We start from the raw sequence: 17,702 nt of genomic DNA on the forward strand, positions 1-17,702 counted from the left end.
GGATCACAGGTTCACAGCCAACTTCAACAACCTCATGAGTCCCTCTACAACTTAGTGAGACCATGTCTCAAAACAAAAAAATAAAATCAGACTGAGAGTGTAGCTCAGAGATAGAATGTCCTTGAGTTCACTGTGCAGGTTTCTGGCCAGCCTAAGCTACTTATTGAGGCCCTTCACGGGAACTTAGTAAGACCCTGTTTTAAAATGAATTAAAAATTAGAGCTGCGGATGTAGCTTGAAGGTAGAATGCCCCTGGGTTCAATACCCAATACTGCAAAAAAAAAAAAAAAAAAAAAATTCTGATTCTCCCTTCCTTTCCTAATTTTCAGTAATACTACTTTTGTAATTAAAAACCAGACTTCCATTGCTGAATATGATTACCTAAGGCACTGAGTGCAGCACCTTTCCTTGGGAACAAGAAAATCAGGCAACTAATGAGCAGTTTTTAATTATTGGACAATAGGTAGTATAGGACTCTGATCTCTTAAGGATGGTGGAAAAACAGTGAGCCTCTGTAATTGCTCCAGCTTCTTCCATAGGCAGTATCCAGGTCACAGTTCAGCAATAAGATGGAGTTGGGTTAAGAGGGAGAAAGGGAGAAAAACCTGGACAGTTCCAACTCTGGGTGGCATCTTAAAGTGGTCAGAGGAAGCAATAGTGAACTGCTAAATAGACAAGGGTCACTGTACAAAGAAATTAGCTAAAATGTTGAGATATATGATACAACTACCTTTAGAAAATAAATAAAATGAATAACTAGGAGATGGATTCCCTTAAAAAATATAAATAACAATTTAAAATTGACTTACAAATAAATGTTTACATTCCCCAAAGAGAAAAGGCTTGTTATTGATGTTAGAAGTTATTGAGACGGACTCTTCCACTTAAGGATGAAATGGAAATATTGCCTTTGAAGACTTACATATAGTTAGACCAAAATCTAGTAGAAGGTGAAAATGTAGAAATTAACCTAGCACCAAAAGTTGCATTCAACTAGAGGCTATTTGGAAATACAGAAGAAACATTGGATGCTGCACTAAGATTTTAAGGCCTTGAGAAGAAGGAGACGAATGAATGTAGCTGCTCAGTACAGAGTGTTCCTTCTCTAATTCACTCTACCCCAAAGAGTTTCATTCTCAAAATAGTAAACTAGAAGGAAAGTAGCCTTTTTTAATAGACTGCTAGACCTGGTTTACATCACTTGCCTAGACTGAACTTTAGGAATTACTGGCCAGGTTAGTGTTTTCAGGCACTTGGCATAAGAACACAGATTTTTCTTGAGGAAAGGTGCCTTTATTTCATACCTCAGAGTATTATAACATTAACTGTTCAAAACACAAATAGCTTGAATAAATAAGCATACAAGTAGGGAAGGACCCACAAGCAGCAGCCTGTACAAAATAAAACAACAGAAATAGTCCTGTAAAGATGCAAGATGTTGGGATTATTTAATATACTGTTTTTAACAACAGTGCATATTACCATTTGGAGAAAATGCACAAATTTTTTTTAAAAGAACAAACAATAAAGTCACATAGTAGTTGGATTCAAAGTAGAGAAATAGAGAATTCTTTAGTATATAAAATAGTTAATTCTCAAAAGTAATAAGAACTAATGAATTACTATACATTTGAATTAAAAAAAAAAACTTATGGTCATCAAAACATACCAATAAGCTGGGCATGGTGGCGCACGCCTGTAATCCCAGTGCTTGGGAGGCTGAGACAGGAGGATTGCACAGGTTTGAAGCCAGCCTCAGCTACTTAGTACTTAGGCTCTCAGCAACTTAATGAGACCCTGTTTCCAAATAAAGTATAAAATAGGTCTGGGAGTATAGCCTGGAGGTAGAAAGCCTCTGGGTTCCACCCCCAGTACCACCAAAAAAAAAAAAAAATTAAAATAAAAACATACCAATAAGGTAAAAAGACATGTTCTAAACTGGTAAATAGATGTTTATGCCATGTAGCATCAAAAAAGGACTTGTCTTTTCCAAAATTACATAGAACTTACATATGCCATTTAGAAAATCAACTTTAATAGAATTTTGTAGTAGAAGAAATTTCAAATAGCCTCTAAACATGAAAATACATTCTAAAACATGAAAATTTATAATCTGAAAAAATGAAAATAAATACAGTAGTAACAATTTTGTTACATAGAACAAATTAGAGAAATTTGTGCATAAATATACTGATACATGAATGAGAATGTTTCTTATCAAATTATTTAGACCTAACAGGAAACAACTTCAGTGTTTACTAGTATATAAACTTACAAACCAAAATTAATCTTTACAATTGCATGTAGATCTAGAAAAAAGTTAAGATGGATTCTTAAAATGATAGACAAAAATTAAATTTATACTCCAAAATGAATGGATCTCCAGGACACAAAGTTGTGTTAAAATTATATGTACAGAGCTGGTTGTGGTGGCACATGCGTATAATCCAGCATTTGGGAGGCTGAGTCCAGACGATCGCGGTTCGTGGACAGCCTCAACTACTTAGTGAGGCCCTCTACGACTCAGTGAGACCCGGTTCAAATAAAGAATAATAATAAATAAATATTAAATAAATAATAAATAATTAATAATTAAATAATAATAAATAAGAAAATAATAATAATAAGAAAAATAAAAAATACTGAATAAAAAATAGGGCAGGGGGTGTAGTTTGGAGGACAAATGCCCCTGGGTTTCATCCCCAGACCTGCAAAAAAAAAACCCAAAAAACAATGATATGTACATATAGTCCAGTTTTATATTTATAAAGTTCAACAGGTGGATGAAACTGTCTTGTTTAGATGTACCCTTATTGGTTATAGAACTGTTAATTTAAAAAAAAATGTATCTCCAAATTTAGTATAATTTCACAGAGCAGGGTAAGATCAAACAGACATATGAGGTGCTAATTATTCTTTAAGACGTGTGATGGCTATATACATAAATGTATGTTATAACATTGCTCATTTCATGTGTTGATGTACTTTTGCTTTGTTATTTAATAACAATAATCTTAAATGAATTACATAAGGAAAATATTAATATCCTTTAAATATGAAACAAAAACAGGCATATAATAATCAAGAACAGATGGCATGAAAGAGCCAATTAGAAATTTTGGAATTGAAAATAGTCATTTAGGTAAAACTCAATGCACAGAATAAACTATAGACTGAATTCAAAGAATTCATGCAATAAAATACTGAGGAAAGAAGCACATAAAAATTGCTGTAAAATGTGAAGAGAAAGCTAGCAGATTATAAGGCATAGTCGAGAGGTTTTATGGTTATTTTATCTTACAAAAGAGCTGCCTTATACTAGAAGATGGGTGGTATATATGTCCCAATAAACATAAGTGTTGGTGATGTTTTATTAACATGAGTTTAAAGTTTATCTGATAAACAAAAGTAATTGAACAAATTTAGCAACCCTAATTAGTTCTTCTAGATATATGAGTAAAGGTTGAAAGTTTAAAAGCCATGATATTTTAAAAGAACTTATTAGTTACAATGCCAAGAAAAACATGTTTTATCTCCTATGGTATGCTTAAAGGGATTTTTGTTTTATTTAACATTAGGCTCAATACTAGCAACTTATTTTAAAAAGTACTTTTGAAAAACATTATTGCTGCAGGTGAAATATATATTAAACTACTTTTTCACCTTCAAGAGTAATATCTTTAATATTAAGGATATTATGATCAAGTTGACAAATATTTTGTACATTCTAATTATGAAAGAACTAATTTGTCCATATAAATTAATGTGTATCTGTATTCAAAAAACTAGTGTTGTGTGTGTGTGTGTGTGTGTGTGTGTGTGTGTGTGTGTGTGTGTGTAGAGGTGCTGGGGATGGAACTTAGAAACATTTCAGACTACACCTTCAGCCCTATTTCTTTTTCTGTACCATTTTTTTTGCTTGGAAAATAGGGTCTTACAAATTTGCTGAGACCCTTGCTAAGTTCTAAGCATGTCTTTGAACCTTTGTTCCACCTGTCTCAACCTCCTGAGTACTGGGATTACTGATATGCACCACCATGCTGACTCCATCTTTTTAATAGTATAAAATTTTAGCCTTGTGTTTGCCCTAGGTAATAATCTTGATCTTCTTTTGTTCCCAGAACATAGTTGATGGTATTATCTAAAAAGCATGTCTGTAGATTCAGTTGTCCCTAAATTCATGAAATCTTTGGATGTGGCCAGAAAGATTATACATATTTTCTTAATTGAAACAATTTTTTGTTTAATTTTTAACAGTTGAACCCACTGTGAGCCTAATTAAAGGTCCAGATTCTTTAATTGATGGAGGAAATGAAACAGTAGCAGCCATTTGTATTGCAGCCACTGGAAAACCAGTTGCCCGTATTGACTGGGAAGGTGATCTTGGTGAAATGGAATCCACTACAACTTCTTTTCCAAATGAAACGGCAACGATTATCAGCCAATACAAGCTATTTCCAACTAGATTTGCTAGAGGAAGGCGAATTACTTGTGTTGTAAAACATCCAGCCTTGGAAAAGGATATCCGATATTCTTTTGTGTTAGATATACAGTGTAAGTAAATGCTAACATCTGCTTTCCAACTTGAGTCATACATTTTAAGCTTTTTCCTTTGACGTATTTCAAGTTATTTCTAGTTTGAGAATTTTGTATTAAGTATTTCTATAGCTTTTCTTTGCTAATGTTTTCTCTTTATATTTTCATGGAAATTTTATTTAACCAGAATATTTTTAATACTTTTGTAAAACTGGAAACTTTATTCAAGTTTTATTTTAACTTGAAAGTATTTATGTCCTTTTTTGAACTTAAAAGCAGACTTGAGTGAGTTGTGGGAATTTATATCTCAAAATGTATATAATACTTACAAACAACTACATTTTATTTAATTGAACTAGGAATACGTTCATTGATTTTTTTTTTTTTTTTTTTTTTTGGTGGTACTGGGGTTCCTGGAAGCCCTTCTACCTCCGGGCTATACTCCCAGACCTATTTTATATTTGATTTGGAAACAGGGTGTCTTAAGCCAGCAAGGCTGGCCTCGAACCTGTGCGATCCTCCTGTTTCTGCCTCTCAAGCACGGGGATTACAAGTGAGGGCCACCACGCCTGGCTAACATCTTTTTAAAGCCAGTTTTATATAGTGACTTGGTACCACATGGTATTTAAATGCCATGTCTCATTTTTTGAGTACTGCATTTTATTTGTTCACACATCTCTTCATAACTTATAATAGGGTCCTTACATTTTGCTTTTGGTGATTGTAGGTTATGATTTTTCTTACATTCAGACATCCCTAGTAACTAGAACTGTGTGCTTACAGATTTTAATGTTGAGGTATTCATAATATATTCCTTGGTTTATTCCTTTAGTCAACTAATACTTATTGAGTACTGTCTTTCATATTGATTCTATATGTTGACAGTAGGAAAAATAGTTTTTGTTATTCTAGAATGCATCTGTTGTATTATTGTTCTTGTATCGTCTTTTGCATTTACCCTTAACAAAAGATGACTCGTTCTATCATGTGTTTATTTTTTAGATGCCCCTGAAGTTTCAGTTACAGGATATGATGGAAACTGGTTTGTTGGAAGAAAAGGTGTTAATCTGAAATGTAATGCTGATGCAAATCCACCACCCTTTAAATCTGTATGGAGCAGGTACTGTAATATACTTTCAAAGAGAAATTATTTAAAAGGAAGACTGTGTGTGTGTGGGGGGGTACTGGGAATGAATTCAGGGGTGCTCTATTACTGAGCTAAATCTCAGCCATTTTAATCTTTCATGTTGAGACAGGGTCTTGCTAAGCTGTCATGGCTGTCCTGGAACTTGCCCCAGCCTCTACATAGCTGCAATTATAGGCACATGATATCTGGTGTGGTTAAAAGTACAGAGTTTCTTAAATGCATATTTTAAATTGTTTTTATTGTATAATGTAATATTATAGTAAGAGCTGAAGAATGTAATTAAATGAAAGGTTTCTAAGTGCTTTCCTGCCCTCCCTTTTCCATCTTTCTATCATCTTAGCTCTCTTCCTCAGAGGCTACATTAGTAATTTTAGCTATTTTTTTTTCTGGTAGTTACCATCATATATATTAAACTTACCTCTTGGCTTATCAATTTTACACACTGATCACTTATTTAATGAAGAATTAATTTATATCTATCACTTCACCTACAAATACAACCATATACATACTCTTACTGTTCATTATCTGAATTGTTATTTTTAGTTAAACTCTATAATTGCTATTTGATGAGTAAATATGTTATTTACCAAGAGCTAATTACTATACCAGAATTCTGCTTCCTTTTGTCTATAACTGCTTGTACCTGTTTGCATTTCATTAATTCTCTTTATCTCTAAAATTTTAAAGTGTTATACTGAAGTTTTCATTTATATTTCTCAGTTTTGCGGGCCTATGTCAATCATTTGAGACTTTGTGTCTGTCAACTCTGGATAATTTTCTAATTTTTTTGTCATTTATCCTTATTTGTTCATTTTTACTGGAACTCCTATTTATATTGTATAAGTGTCTGTTCATATTTTTTCAGATGATTTAATTGTTCTTCCTAGAATATTTTGTTGATTTAAAACATTTCTGCTAATTTTTTAAAAATTGGAGCATATTTACAATTTATAAAGCATGTTTTTACTCCCTGACCATTTTTATACTATCCTTTTCATATTTTATAGATCTAGTGTATGCTTTTTTCTTTTCGGGGATACCAGAGTTATTTCTCCCCTAAAGATATTTTTCTGCTTTATCTTTTTTTTCTTCCAAGTTCTTTTTTTAAGGAAGTGGAGAGACTTTGGTCTTTCCATTTGATAGCTATTCTGTAATCTTGGTTTGTTAGTAATTTTACTGTTATTAGATTAAAGTGAGGCATTAAAGTGTTTAGTGGAAAGTTCTTATTGAGATGATGGTAGATTTACCTGGAGTGATTTTGTAGACAGGTGGTTATTTTCCTAGGGAAGGTCCATATTTCATCACTGGAAGCATAGAAGTCTTTTCTTCATAGCTCATTCAGTCCATTTTTTAAATTTACCTCCATTATTTTGTATGAGAAATAACTTCCCTTATCTGTACAGAGTTTGAAAAATCTATTGATTAATTTTTTAACTTCCAACTAATCTCATTTCTAGCCTACTGCCCCCTGCTGGCTTTCTGCAGTATAGTGGGTCTAACTTCAAATCTTGTGTTCTTTGGACCAAATTAGCTACTTTTTCATCTATATCTTCTGCAAGCAACTGTTTAGCCTAAAGTGGAGCTTTTTAACCTTGGCACTATTGGTATTTGGGGCTGAATTATTATTATTATTATTTTTTGTGTTGGGTAGGCCTATGAATTTTAGGATGTTTAGCAGCATTCCAGGCCTCAACCCTCTAGAGCCAGTAACATCAACCATTCCCCAGTTGTGACAGGCCAGAATATCTCCCAACATGCCAGTGTCCCCTAGGAGTGAAATTATCCTTGGTTGAGAACCTGACCCAAAATAAAGCATATATTCTTTGTTTTATCTGTTTTCTGTTTTCCAAAAGCCTGTTTCATTTTGCCTCCTGTTCTTCTCCTCATGAAGAATAACTTAATTCCTGAACTGTTGTTTTTGGTGGGATTTTGTCGTAATAAGGAAAGCAGTATATTTGTTTACCCTGTTGTCTTTAAGGATGATAGTTTTTAAATTATTTTAATTGGTGCATTGTAGTCATAAATCTTAATGGGATAAAAGACTTGTGTAGACATATATGAACACTTGACCCAATTAGCCCTTACCCAGTCCCTACCCCATTCCTTCCCCATCCCTCCTCCTCATGTGTGGCTTAGTGATTGACTTTGATATGTTTGTTTACGTATATTATGTGCTTTAGAGTCTCCCTCTTTTCCCCTCCCATCTTCTCATTTAGGTTGCCTTATTTGCTCTATACGATCTCCTTTTTATTCTACAGTTTTTTCTGTTATCCATTTCTCCCTAGCATATTAGGGAAAGCATCCGATTTCTTCCTTTTTGTGACTGACTGATCTCACTTTGCATAATGTCCTCCACTTCCATCCATTTCCCTGTAAATGATGTAATTGTGTTAGAGAACTCAAGAAACTCAGCACTAAGAAAACAACCCAGTCAAAAAATGGGCAAGGGAACTAAATAGACAGTCCACGAAAGAAGAAATTAAAATGGCCAACAAAACTACCCTGAGATTTCACCTAACTCCAACTAGAATGGCAATCATTCAAAACACAAACAACAATAAATGCTGGTGAGGATGTGGAGAAGTGGGATCTCTAAAATGTTGTTGGTGGGATTGCAAATTAGTGCAACCACTTTGGAAAGAATGATAGTTTTAAAAGTAGAGAAAGCCGGGCATGGTGGCGCATGCTTGTAATCTCAGCATTCGGGATTTTTTTCATTTATGTTCTTTTAAAATGGGAAACAGTCATTAGTTAAGATGTCTTTTTGATAAGAGTATTGCTAAGGATCATATAATTCTGGGTTCCCATCCCAGTGTCTATGCTTTATATTTTATTTATTTATTTATTTATTTATTTATTTATTTATTTATTTTTTGTGGGTCTGGGGATGGAACCCAGGAGCATTCAATCTCCGAGCTACGCCCCCTGCCTTATTTTTTATTCTTTATTTTTGAAACAGGGTCTCGCGAAATTGCAGAGGGCCTCACTAAGTAGCTGAGGCTGTTCGTGAACCACAATCCTCCTGTCTCAGCCTCCCGAATGCTGGGATTACAAGCCTGCACCACCACGCCTAGAAATTCTATTTTTTTTTTTAGTAAGTCATTTAACCATTCTACTACTAAGTTTTCTTTTTAATAAGAGTACTTCATAGAGTTCTTGTAAGGATGTGGTTGACGAATATAAAACATGTAGCAGGTGCAAGAACATAGAAGATGCTTACTTATATTTAGTGTGAGAGGTAGATTTTTCTGACTTTTTAAATAACTTTAAAAGATAATAAGCGATTTTAAAGTTTCTAAGAATTCAGAGAAACAGTATATGGGCCTAAGATAAAGAGATGATTGTAAGGAACCAGCCAAGATGTCCATCAACAGCTGAGTGGGTTCCAAAACTTTCAGATATATACACTTTTAGATATGTAACTTTCAAATATGAATTTTACTCAACCATGAAGAAGAATAAAATTACATCATCTGTGGGAAAATAGAACTGGAAAACATTGTTTTAAGTGAGATTAGTCAGTCATAAAAAGAAAAAATCAGATGTTCTTCCTATTAGAAGGCTAGGGAGAAAAAGAGTCATAGGAACTCTAGACAAAGAAGGAGAAAGCATAGATGAACAGTTAAGGTGTCCTAACTGAGGTAAATGGGAGGGGGGAAGAAGGAAATTCCCTAATGTACATGACGTACATTCATAAACATAAAAAAATGAATCAGTTAACGAGAAGACAGGAGAGAGTAGATAATGGGATGGGAATTGAAGAAGGTAATGATAGATGTGTTCATGTGTGCCTCTACCATCTTGAACCCCATTAAGATGTATGACTATAGTGCACCAATAAAAAATTTTTAAAAATGTTAAGGCACATATAGTTCGGATTCATTCTTAATCTTCTAGAAACAGAGCTTACTTTTTAAAGCTGATGATTGTAAAACTTTTCTGTCCAAAAGCCACTCACAGTTGAGTGTTTTTTTTTGTTTGTTTGTTTTGTTTTGTTTGTTTGTTTTGGTGATGCTTGAGCTCAAACCCAGGGATTTGTGTATGGTAGACAAGCACTTTGCCACTGAGCTACATTTCCATCCCTTTTTGTTTCAAGATAAAATTTCATTAGATTGCCTAGTATGGCTTTTTTAAAATTATTTTTGGTGGTACTGGGGTTCCTGGAGTCCCTTCTACCTCTGGGCTACACTCCCAGACCTATTTTTATATTTTTACTTGGAAACAGGGTCTCTTAAACCAGCGAGGCTGGCTTAGAACCTGCGGGATCTTCCTGTCTCTGTATCCCAAGCGCGGGGATTACGAGCATGCGCCACCACGCCCGGCCCTAGTATGGCTTTGTACGTGCAGTTCTCTTTCTTCAACCTCCCAAGTAACTGAGATTACAAATATGTGCTATGAAATGTCTGTTTTTGCTTTTTAAACTATGTAAAAATTATCTTTTAAAAACACTTTTATTGGTGCATTATTGTCTCAATAATAATGCAGTTTATAGAAATAGTGGCATATATGCACACAGCACTTGGTGAGTTTTTCCCTGGTTCCTTCCACTCCCCCTCCCCATTACCAGATACTGAGAGTGACATTAGTATTCTTATGTATGTACATAATGTCAGTGGGAGTGTTTCCTTCTTCAGTTTTCCTCTTCCCTTCACTCTTACTCAAGCCACCTTCCTGGTTCTATTGGAGTTTCTCCTCCATTATCTAAAGTCCCACATATATCCCAGTTACTCCTTCGCATCTGCTTATGAGAAAAAATATCCTTCATTTTTTGTTACTAATTTTACTTAATGTAAGTTCATTATTCATTTTTCTGCAGTGACATAATTTTGTTGTCCATGTTACTGAGTAGAATTCCATTGAGGACTAACAGTATTATCTTTACCATTTAGTATTGCATAAAAGATTGAGCATCCCTATTCCAGAAATCCAAAACCCAAATTACTCGAAAATCTGAAACTTGTTGAGTGTTGAACTTCAATTTTTGGATTAGAAATGCTTAATTAGGCTGGGCTTTGTTGCATACACTTGTCATCCCCGCGCTTGGGAGGCTGGCGCACAGGTCAAAGCCAGTCTCGCTGGCTTAAGAGACCCTGTTTCCAAATCAAATTTAAAATAGGTCTGGGAGTGTAGCCGGGATTCCATCCCCAGTACTACAAAAAAAAAAAAAAAAAAAAAAGCTTAATTAGTAAAATTTACACAAATATTTCAAAATTAAAAACAATAAAATCTGAAAACTTGTTCCAAAGATTTCAGATAAGGCATAACTCTTTCTGTATTTAGAACTCCAAAATATTTTACTGATTGCTTTTTTCCCCCACTGCCTTCGATTTGGGAAATAAAATAATACTACTTATTCTTCAATGCTAACTTGTTTCTACCTTTTTAATATTTTTATTAGTATTGCCTTTGAAATAAGTTCTTGTACTTACACTATTTACATACCTCATTAAAGGCAAGGACCAACTCTTCTGCATTTGAGCAAGGCCAGCCGAATAGAGTGATAATTATTGAAATTCCACTAATTGAATGAATAAGGGAGTTACTTTTTAAAAATATGCTTAAACTGTCGTGCTTCAACATCTGAATTTCCTTGACTTTCATCCCTAATATAAAAAACAATGCGTTTAAAAAGTGTTTCAAAGTAAATGTCAGCTGATATTTTTTATTTGTAACCTAATGTTGGAAAAGTGATTTTAACTTGTTTCTGCTGTTGTGAATGACTTTAGAATTCTTATAGTGGGACTTAAATGACTAAATATGGTTTGTAGTAATGTGTATATAAGAAAGACTTATTATACCAAATGGTACGTTTTTCTTTTCTTTTTCATAGATACCACTTTATAAATGAAACTAATTTAAAATTAGATATATCTTGGTACTTTAGAAACTAGTTTGGATGAAGCACAGTGTAGATTTATATTTATATTGAGTGATGCTCTGTAAATATAGAAGATGCCAAAACATTTTAATATATGTTTAAAGAAGACTTCAGTAAGAAAATTGTAACTGTGTCATATGCTTATTCAGCACTGAGAATTTTAATTTCTTTGATACTGTGGATATGTTGTCAAATATTGTTTTTCTAATTTTTAGTTTTTTAAATAAATTTTTTTAAAATCATGATTTTTCTCCCCTTTTCCTCCCATATTTTATGTCAGCCTATATACATGTATGTAGATTAATATTTGGAAAAAATGGAGGTACTTAATGAACTTTTCTTTAATAATTTATCTTTTTAAGGTATGCTAGTTTATTTTTATTTTATTTTTTTATTGGTGCGTTGTAGTTATACATCGTAATGGAGTACAAGAAGGAGTCATACATGCATACATCACCCAATTAGCCCCTACCCAATTCCTGCCCAATTCCCTCTTCCTCCCTCCTCATGTTTAGCTTAGTGATTGACATTGATATGATAATTTATCTTTAATAATAAAAATTTTATGACCTATGTTTTTCTGTTTCGTAGCTAATTGTATCTGAAATGTGCTAGTTATTTTGCTAACATTTGAAAATTATAATAATCATATTTTAAATTGTTAATAAATGTTTTGAAAATATTTAAAATAATGTCATCTTTTTAAAAATCTAGGTTGGATGGACAGTGGCCTGATGGTTTATTGGCTTCAGACAATACTCTTCACTTTGTCCATCCGCTGACTTTCAATTATTCTGGTGTTTATGTCTGTAAAGTAACCAATTCCCTTGGTCAAAGAAGTGATCAAAAGGTTATCTACATTTCAGGTAAGTGACTATGTACTTGGAAAATGAGTTTCTAAAAATCTTTATTAACAGGTATAATAATAGAATCCTAGACAGTAATTTATACTTGTAAAGTCATTGATTGATTCATCAGTGTGAAATTTTTCAAGTAATCTAAAGAAAATATGATAAAGTGACCCTATCTGAAATAAAGATATGTATGGTGGTATTCTTTCACTTAAAGAAATGTCAGAATTACTATGCAACAGGTGTATATACATTTTAATACCTATAGATCTAGTTAAGTTTTCAGTACATATTCTTACATATTTCTTTTATAAGTGGTGTGTCTTTTCTAAATTGTTTTGTTTCTAAACAGAGAACAGTGATTTTTCCCCCCTTTAGTGACTGTTTTACATATAATTGGCTGAAAAATAAAATGGGATATTGACTTTGATAATTTGCCCTGGTAAATAGCATTGCTTGACACTCAGTACGGAACTGTACTGGGTTGGGTTACTGAGGGGTGAAGTAGGAATGCTACTGAAAAATCTGTAATGAAATAAAATGTACTTTGTTTTATATTATGAATTCTTAAGCCATTGAGAACTTAGGTTTTTCATATACTATTTGCTTCACTGTGAATGTTTTGTTAATTTGGCTGAATATAAATTTAGGCATTCACAAAGTGTATGTAGAGCTAAATTTATTTTCTGTTTGTGGCTATAAATTATCAATGGAGTTCTCATTTAGAAAAAATAACTATTTTGAATATCTCTTAATTGCAAAAGTATAGAAATCATGACTAACAAAAGGAAAACTAAGGGGAAAAGGAAGAAAACCTTAAAACATACAGGTTTGTATGATAAGTAATGGGTAAAGTTTTTATCTCTTCAAATCTAAAACTAAATAACTTAGAAATTTTAGAAAAACTTAATGCTTGTTCATATATTATATTCTTAGTCTTTGTATAATCATACAACCTAGGAACAGCTCACACATTGTTTTTTCATAGTGCCCAATTGTAAGAATTAACATTATCTGTCTTCAAAAATAGCTTGTGATTTCTTAATTCACTACTGAATATTCAGCAGTTAGCTTTATACTTGTCATGTGATGGAGACACAAACATATGTATACATATACATATTACATACATATAGATGTATATGTGTACTTTGGCTGACAGTATCAGGAAGCCTAGAGCTTTTTATAACCCTATCTTTTTCTAATAGCTTTATTTTGGTGGAAATCTGAAGGAGATGAGTATGTCAGTCTCTTTTCTTAGGGAATTAGCCATAGGAATGTATATTTAAAATGTAATTACCTAAAGACTTTACTTTTTGTTCCTGTTGTACAGTTTGTAGTATTACTTGTAAATCTTAGCTTGATATGTTATAGTTATGTAATCCTTTAAATATCAAGATTCAGTTGGGACACTCATATCTTGATTCCATTGCTGAAATCCTAAATTTATATCTTTTGGCAGTCTGGGTCCATTTCCTAAAACTCTTTTGACTTGTATTTTCAGCTGCTGATTAATGATCATTAACTGTATATAGACACTGAATAGGTATTTATAGTGTAACATGTTCAAAACTTAGATTTGTATTTTTCTCCTGCTCTTGACACCAAACCTGTTTCCTTACCAGTCTTTCTTCTCTCAATAATTTGTAGTTTCAGCCTTACCTTTGCTCGTGGTACAACCCTTGAGATACCCTTGATTTCACTATTTCTCTCATACACTACCCAATCCATCATAAAATCAAGGCAGTTCTCCCATTATGTTATACAGAATCTTACTGACTTTCTGCCTATTCAGCTGCTACTGAAAAGTATATATTTTCTGGTCCCAGACTCTTTCTTGAACCTCATTTCTTAAATGTCTCCTGCTCACTGGTTCAGCCACAGTGGCTTATTCTTTGAACACTACAGATACATTTCTGCTTCAGGCTTGATGCATTTGCTGTTTTTTTCTGCCTGGAGTGTTCTTCCATGAGGTATTTTTCTATCTCTTTGTATTACTTCTTTAGATCTTTTCTAAAATACCTCTTTTTCATGGCTGTATTTTAAACTGAATTCTCTCCTTCCACCTTTTCCCTATCTTTTGTCTTTTTTTTCTTGAGTGCTTATTGCCATGTTATGTACTACATGTTTTATTTATATGATTACCTATTTTTTACTCCTACTAGAACTTACCTTCTAAGAGGGCAGAATTTGTGTCTGCCTTAGTCACATAATAGGTGTTCAGTACACTTTGATTGTGTGAATAAATAAATTTGTTTAAGAAAAGAACAATCAGGAAAAATAAAAAATTCAGAATCTGATTTTATGTAACTTTTTTTGGCCAGGCAACTGATAATATTGCAGTTTAAAATATCTGCTAAGTCTAAATATTCCATATCTACTTCAAATGATCAAGAGTAAGACTTTACCTTTCTTTCTGGAGTCTTTAATCTAGTGTACTATTACAGGATAAGTAAAAACTTCTAACAGTTTCTTCGTATGCTAGCTATCCTAGATAAAAATGCTGCTTTCCAAAATAACTACTTAGTAATACTTATTAGGTCAGAATAGAATGTTGATATCTATCGCTTCTCTTTGAAAATAGAAAACCTAAAATAAGCACCTCACTGCCTAAAATTCCTATTCCCAAATAGCAGTTAAATTTCAAATCATACTGGATTTTAGGGTTCAGATATAGTATCCAAATGTAATAATTCGTCCTTATAGCTACAGGGATCTTACTGGATCATGTTTTTGTTTTGTTTTTTGTTTTGTTTTTGGGGTTTTCTTTTTCTTTTTTTGTGGTACTGGGGTTCTTGGAAGCCCTTCTACCTCCGGGCAACACTCCCAGACTTATTTAATACTTTTTTAAAATTATTATTTGGAAACAGGGTCTCTTAAGCCAGCACGGCTGGCTTCGAACCTGCGCGATCCTCCTGTCTCCGCCACCCAAGCGCGGGGATTACAAGCGTGCGCCTTACAAGCATGCGCCACCACGCCCGGCTGATCATGTTTTTTTTTTTTTTTTTTGACAGAAGTCATTAGTTAGAGAAACAAGAACTATGAGAAAAACTCGAGTTTAGTAGAGTTCATTATACCTTCTTATATTCTTATTACACATTCAGCAAAGAATAATGTGTAACCTAAAAGAAGTAAATAGCTACTGATGATTTCAAAGTCTTGCCTCTACATTGTGACTCATTCTAAATTAGAAACAAATACATGTCTCATATACATTGTCATATGCCCATTGTTTAAAATACAAAATAATGAAATATTAACAATAAGCCTTATACAATGATATAAGTAAGAAGGCTGTGTTATTTTTTTTTTTTTAACACTGGTTAAGGAAGATGATAATGGGCTAAAGCTTTTCTGAGACCACAAAAAACTAAATAAAGAGGGTATTTTAGTTAGTTTTTCTCAAAGATGCATTTTGTTAAATCTGAATAAAATGAATAGTAGACATCCTTCTGTATTTATATAATGAACTTTGAAAATAGAAATAAAAAATGTCAAGTTTTTGAGTACTTGGTAAAAAATGTTCAGTTATGTATTTTGTACAAGGTGAGAGCTCAGGGGTCTGCATTGTTGTGAGAAAATCTGCAGGAGCTACCAAAAATCTTAAAAATCATATGTTTACAAAATATGTAAATCTTAAGTACTTAAGTGATTTGTACTTTTACTTAAATATTCTGATACAAGCTTAAAATAATTTTTTCTGTGGAAGTCACTGTAAAGATGGCATTTAATACTTACAACTTGACTTCCGTGGTACTCTTCCTCCCCAAAAGATACATGAATTATCTTATAAATAGTTTAGGTTTTAGTCTTATTTTTTCAGTATTCTAGGTCATGAAGGTTGCATTATATGAAGCGTTACTACTTTATACTAGAAATACTTCTTCAATTTCAAAATTGTTTTCTTGACATTGAATTTTTCAGTTAGTGAATATGTTCTTATAAATTATAACTCTTCATTCACTTTACTATAGCAACTAATGCTCACTTAAAAGAAGTTGAGAGAATTTCCTATTATATTAGTTTTAACTCATAGGAAATTATACTGTATTTGTTAAGTTTTATACTGTACTTGCTAAATTTTTACCACATTCTATACATATGGCATTCCCTGATGAAACCTGTCTCAGTAAGTATTTTTCTTTAGCTTGTAATATTAGAATAACACATAGATTTAGTGTTTTTCTAACAATCATTTAAAAAAAACTCTGTCAGTACCACTCATTTAAAAATTAATTATAGAAGATTGCCATTGGGTCATTTATTTTTATCTATGGAAAAATTCAAGATTTTTAAACTCATCTTTTCTTCAGACTCTTAGAATTTTTGTGTAACATGACCTACCAATACTACTTAGTTGATAATTAACCAATCTTTAATTTTTATTATTTATGTTTAGTTGCTTTTACTATTAATGGCTATTTACTCTTATAATCTAATGTCAATATACAGGTTCATTTGCATCTAATAATTAAGTATTCTTAGAATCTTCTCTCTAAAATATTAGCTACTCTTTTTGAAACTCCATCCTAAAAGGAATGACATTTCTTTTTGCAGATGTAGTTGAAAGTCCTTAAATTTCTAAAAGTTCAGATATCTTACCCATAGGGTATGAGATGTCATGATTTTTTTATCACTTTATAGATTATAACATGTTTACTTTTTTTGTTCTCATTTGATAATAGGCCATTTGGCTAACACAACTTAAACATGCTTTTTATTTTTTAAATTACTAAATAATGGCCTTTATTACTTTTTTATAAAATCCTTTAGAGTAATTTTTACTTAAGGAAAATATTTTTGAGAGAATTATGAAACCAACAGCTTATACTATGCCCACTTAACAAGATCCTATAGTTTTTCATTCTTCTAAAGCTAAGTTTAGATATTTATATATTAAGTAAAAGGGATAATACGAAAATTTTAGGGTTTTTTTTTTCATTTTATTTACTTGTTCTACTGGCTGAGAAAATTTACATTTGACTGACTTGATTTAATTTGATATTTTCTATGATAATTCTTAAGCCGGCTGTGTATAGAACACTTAAGTAATATTCTACATTAAAAATTAACTGATTCTCTAGAGTACAATATCACTCAAACTTTGAATAAAATAATTTAGGATTTATATTGTTGGTTTTGTTCCTTTCATTTAATTAGTAACTGACTAAGTGTCAGATTTGTTATTTTTACAATATGAAAATACCTCTACCTTCTAATGTTAATCAAATTAAGAATGAAAAACTATTGTTACTATGAGTATATATTCATTAACTGTGCTATCTTT

Source organism: Muscardinus avellanarius (assembly GCF_963383645.1).
Source record: "Muscardinus avellanarius genome assembly, chromosome: 5".
In the NCBI taxonomy this organism is placed as follows: domain Eukaryota; kingdom Metazoa; phylum Chordata; class Mammalia; order Rodentia; family Gliridae; genus Muscardinus; species Muscardinus avellanarius.